The sequence below is a fragment of the Aptenodytes patagonicus genome, chromosome 1, assembly GCF_965638725.1.
Source record: "Aptenodytes patagonicus chromosome 1, bAptPat1.pri.cur, whole genome shotgun sequence".
Lineage (NCBI taxonomy): Eukaryota > Metazoa > Chordata > Aves > Sphenisciformes > Spheniscidae > Aptenodytes > Aptenodytes patagonicus.
In genome coordinates, this window is record NC_134949.1 from 122,306,371 (window position 1) to 122,312,370 (window position 6,000).

A 6,000-nucleotide genomic window follows, 5' to 3' on the forward strand; every position below is an offset into this window, starting at 1 on the left:
CCATTCCCACATCAAATGATAACTGTGTCCTGGACAATACCAGCAAAAGTCAGGGAGAAATTCCCACTATGGGAATGCAAAGATGCAGAAACCGGTATCAGAAACCAGTGATGTAACAGTCCATCATTGGATCTTTGCCACAATAAAAGCCACAGAGCATTTGGTCAGATTGAAGTGCAAATTAGAATGAGAAGGGATATTGAAATATTTTGGAAAACTTGAACTGCTATTATGTAGCTTTCCCCGATGTGAAATACCCCAATCCCAATGAGATCAAAGTCTCAAAAGGAAATTGCTTGTAACACATGAAGGAAGAACTTGCATCACATAGATACGTACCTGTTTACACTGACAAAAGAGTTAACTTGTTAACTATAGCCTTGCTATAGTTCATGCCATGCTATTTGGAAGGGACACACACACGTGTACTTTTATGAACTGTGGTTTCATGTGAGTACAGCAGTCCAACCACACTTTGTCCAAGAAATGTAGAAATAGAGCCCAAATGTCCAACCACAGTGCTGGGAAAGAAGCAGGTGGGGTTTTTTAATATATACTTCACTTGTAATGTTTTTAGCTTCCAAAACTACGTAGAAAAACTATCACTCAGGTGCAGAATATCAATGAATGAACAAAAAATTGGTCTAATTCCTTTCAGTGAACATCAATGAACTTTGTGCACAAGGCAGAAGTGGTAGGTTGTAGTTTGACTTTAGTAAGACTTTTCATAATATCTTACAAGATACTGTCACAGACAAGTTAAGGAAGACTGGTCTAGGCAAAAGGAGACAAATATGGGGCTTATAGTGGGTCACAAACTATAAATGAGTCAATGTCTCACTGTTGTGAAAGAGGCAAATGCCATACAGAATACACAAACCGCACTATAGTCCACAAAACACGTTAAATAATCCTTCCCGCTATTTAGCACTAGTAAGGCCATGTGGAGAGCTATATCCAGTGCTGGGAAAAGTCTGGAGGAGGACAAAAACATGCTTTGTGAAGGAAGATGGTATTATGTGGTCTGGCAAAAAGTCTGATGGCAATACCATGACAATCTTCAAAAATGTGAAAGCCTTCTGAAAACAGGAAATGAACCATCTATGCTGTATGGCCGTGACAGACAGGAAAGCAGTTACAAGACTGCAACAAGACAGACATGAGGAAAAGTTTTCTAATGATAAAAAAGTATGGGGGATATTGCCTGAGAAGTGGCATATTAAAAAAAACCAAAACAAAATAACAACTAGATACAACTGATCCTGCCTTGGGGCTGTACAATGAACCACTGGACTCCCTACGGTTCTTCCTTCCTGAACCGATGTTTCTACGCTTTTCAAACAAGATGAAATACTGTATTTGCTTCTTTTATCCTGTTCCAGAGTTGACATGAGAAGAAACAAGCAAATGATTTCTCTTTTGTCTGTCAGCCAACTGAAATAAATTCAGTGGAGCCTGCATGGCTTAGTTTCCTCCATCACGTGTGTGTTTTAGTATTGACATTGATGACCACAGGAGCACACATTGTTTTACCTTCTGTTTGGTTGCCTGTGTACTGGAGATAGAGCTTCTCTTCTAACAGATTGTATCAACACCAGTTTCTGTTCCTTTCTTCTATAATATCAGTGAGGAAGTTGCATCCAAACATATTTATTAGGTTACTAAATATTTCTACCAGTAATAAACTAGTAAGCTAGTTGTAGTTCATGACCTAGACCACAAAATGGTTACGGTGAAGTGTGTTTTACATAAATAACTTGCCATAAAAATGTTTCCCTATAAACTGTCTGAGCACAAGATAACAAATTATCATAGAATAAATCTGACTCGGGGTCAGAAATGCCCTGCAACAATATATCCCCCTAAGCATCATGTTATATCCATGCATTTATCTTCTACAGGCTCAACCATAATGCATCACTGATTTCAGTAATAGCCCATTCTTGACATGCAGCATGGATTTTTTTTTTCTGGCAAGGCTTTCATAGCTGAGCAGACTTTATCATGATCAGCTCTGCCTTATAGATGTTTTTAACCAAACTCATCATTTTAGTATCACAGTACCCTATATCTTGCAAGAATACATTTTGCATAATGCCTGCAGCCAACTCCTAAGTTTAAAGTTTTCCTCCCACTAAGATTGAAAAAAAAGTACTAAGTACATCTCTCAGCTTTTAGCACTTCGTGACTGTGCCAGCCAAGAGCTGGCAGTCACATACTCTCAGCCACCAAAATCTTCAGTTGTCCAAAGCCTTTCTCTCATCACGTATCAAATGCTGCCACCAGAGCCCATAGCCTTGGTCTCCCTACCTTGGTTTCAAGAGTGTGTGGGTGTACGGGAAGCTGAAAGAGGCTGTATGAACCACTCTGATAGGAGCAGCCTGCTCCTACCCACCCTTCTTCCTGCTGTTGCTCAGATCTCTGCAGCCACAGGCTGCAGGCACAGAAGCAGCATGCTTCTTATAGGTGTCTAAGTGTTCCTGTAAGTGTGTGTGCGTCAGAAAATACAACGCTTCCAGGAAACAATGAACCTTGTATGCATATGTTGTACATATGGTCTGCACACGTACAGCAAATCCAGCACTCCTGGGAAGGGATGGAGCGACCCTTGTGGGACAAGTCTGCTGCTTACACGCAATAATGCCCATCTTACGATGGGAAAGAGCTGTCTAGTATTGGCTCTGTTTGACCCCATAAGATGCTGGGTGTCTTCCTCAGCTGGAGAAGCATAGCATCAGTGATGCACAAAGTGAAGGCCTGTTTGGTGTCAGCCATTAACACTGTGGACATAACCGTATGTCATTTAGGTTCCTTCTCAAGAAAACTGCCAACCTGGAGAGCCCTAGTTGTTGTTACGAGTGTGGCCAGTCAAGATCAATATTAGAAAATTACCAAAGAATTGTTCACAGCAGACTAACAGGAACGTAACTGCCACTGGAAAGGCTTGTCTCCTGAAAATGGCATTCCTAGTATTTAGGAGCTAATAAAAGGTTGTCATTTCACTCCATTTATCAAAGAGCACTGACAGTACAATAGCTATGCTGAATGTTGCTTTGAAATCCTCTTGTTGAGATTTCAAAGGTACTTCAGCAATACCAATATACCAACTTGTTTTTTTCACAGCTTCAGAAAAAGCATAAAAAACAGCCTTTGTATTAAAGAGCAATCAGTTTACACAAAATCACACAGGAAGTTGTGGTGAAGCTGACAATATTCACAGATTATGTCCTACTTTGTTACTTTCATCACAACGTGCTTTCTCCTCACTGATGGTCTATTGACTACATCATATGATGATCATGATAGGTATGATGGCCCACACCGAGTGGTACTTAATAGCCTATTATTCACTCAGTTCTGTTACACAATATACTTCTGCATTATATATTTATTGCATTGCATATTGATTGATCCAAATAAATTAATAATAGAAACCAGAAACTAAAATTACATTGGTTGTTTAAACACTCCATAAACTATTTTTGCTTTAAAGAAACTGTGCTAGGTACAGGCACCTGTAGCATACTAGATAACATTAGACACCATGTGTTTCAAAGGACATGGTTATCCACAACCTCTTGTCCACAGCCTTCACTGTAATTGTATCAGCCTCTTCTCAATCATCAGTCTTTTTGATAGGACAGGTTTGCAGCTTTTACATCCCTGAGTTGGCTAATGCTACATATACATTCATTCATTCATTTACAGGAATCAATAGCATCTGCATTTCATAAGCACAGTTAGATACTGATGGTACTGGCTTTTAACAAGCAAAACTGACATTGTGGTTACCTGTTGATGACCACCTCAGAAAAGGAAATCATTGAAAGGTTATCATATAAAAGAAGTTGATGCAAACCATAGAAATACTCTGTCTGGATCAAATTTTGCCATCTTAGATGGTATGAGTGATTTGACTGCCTCATGGACTTGAGAAGGATCCCTGCACTTATAACCCAAAACAAAGTTAATTGTGTTGATTTTTGTATCTTGCCCTATAGCAATCCTCAAACGTTTCTTAAAACCTACTAAAACTCCATTTATGCGTGTCTTCATCGGTGTCCCAGGAGAGCCTAGGCTTAGCAGACATGCTGAGAGTATGTGTAGCACCTCATAGCAAAAGAGGTATCAACAGCAGCTAGGAACACTTTTATCCAGAAGTATGGCTGGAAGGACTGTCATCTCCTTAAGCAACAAAAAATGTAATGTTTATAGCACCTACGATGTAGAGGGTACGGCAGATGCACCCGCCCTGACAAAGACCGGGGTCATTAAGGCGGCTGCGTCCTCACTTTTCGCGCCCTTGCTTTCGCGCCTTTAAGGTGGTGAGTGCTGACCGTCAGGTGCACACCTTGGGGCAGTGATTATGGTCAGGTATACACCTCGGGCGAGGGGTAAGGAGGTCGAGGCCCTCAGCCAACCAGAACCGACCACAGGTCAGCTTCGACTAGGGTATAAATGGAGCCCCGCCGGAGGGCAAGTGGGGTTGGTCCTCTTTGGAGCAGTGGGTCTGCAGTCGGGGACTTTCCCCTTGGGTCGGGACGCCGCCCAAGGAAACTCCTCGAGGTTGAGAGCCCTCATCTTACAGGTGAGTGATTGTGCACATTGTGGATCCTCGTTTCTAAAGCCGGCCGTGCAGTGTTAATTCCTCGTACTCCCTCCTGAACCTGTGGTTTACTGATGTTGTCGGAGTGTTGACACCTCATTTCTAGTTAGTTTTCTCTTAAACAATTTTAGTTAAAATAAAGTTTATTTTTGAATTTATCACCTGCCTAATTTGATTTTGTGAGCCTCTGCGACAGAGGGCATAGACCTTTGCCTACCAGAGTTTCAAATCCTCACCTCTGAATACATTGTTATGACCACTTAGGAGTCTGTTGCTTTGAGGGGGTAGGAAGTGAAAGGTAAACCCTGATTTCTACCCTCCCAACCCTTGCAGCTGGGCAATCTCATGAAAAATATGAAACAGAAAAAGAGAAGATGAGCTCTTTAGTCATAAAACTAGAACTTCTGCCCACAAAAAGCGAGCTGGGTCCAAACCCCACTCCCAGGACTGTAGCATGCATTCAAACATTCAAGAACTAGGGTAGACTGCACCAGAACACAGATTTCCCCCTCCCCAGACAGGTGCCCTAGCTATTGAATGATACTATGTTCCCTCTCCATATCTCAATGCATCTTGTGGTTTCCTTTTTTTTTTTTTTGATTAAACTGAATGGGGCATTTTTTGTGTGAGCTGTGTGAATGGGCTCTATTGACATTTATAGGTTGGGATGGAATAACGGTGACAACAAGGGCAGAACAGAGGGAGGAAGCATGAGCACTGTGAAGATAGCATGTGAGACTTGCACAACCACTAACCCCTGCCCCAGAGGGCAGCAGTCCCGGTGGGCCTGCAAGAAACAGAACACCAAGTGTCTGCCCTGCCAGTAGCAGGCCACCAGCCCATACAGACATGAAAATTAGTCGGCATTACTTGGTCCACATCCAGCAACGCAGTGGCTACTACGTGCGGATAAGGATACAGTTATGCCTACACCTCATAAAGCAACCCTCTGAGGGAGATTCCCTACACCCCCCTGGGTATGCGCGGGCAGGTCAGCGCTGCCTGCCGCTTGTGCCCACGCACCGGGGCGCGGCCTCCCCGCTGCTGCTTCAACCGGGCGTGAGGGGCAGGTCCGTGTGCTGGGCAAGCAGCCGCCCGCCGCCAACGGCACCGGCCCAACGACTAACGGCCGCGCCGAGAAGCGCCGTTGGCGGCGCGCACTCCCCGACCCGCCGGCCTGTCACGGGGACGGGGGGAAGGCGGCGGAACGTGGGAACACACACAATTACCGGGGCTTTCCGCGGGGCGCCCAACCTCCCTCCCTCTCCTTAAGCGGCACCTCCCGTTGCCGCCACCGGAGAATAAACGCCTGAGGGGGCGCCAGTCTCCCGGAGTAAGTCGCTCCCCGCTCGCTTCGAGAACACGCAGGCTTCAAGCCTCCAGCAGGCAGCACG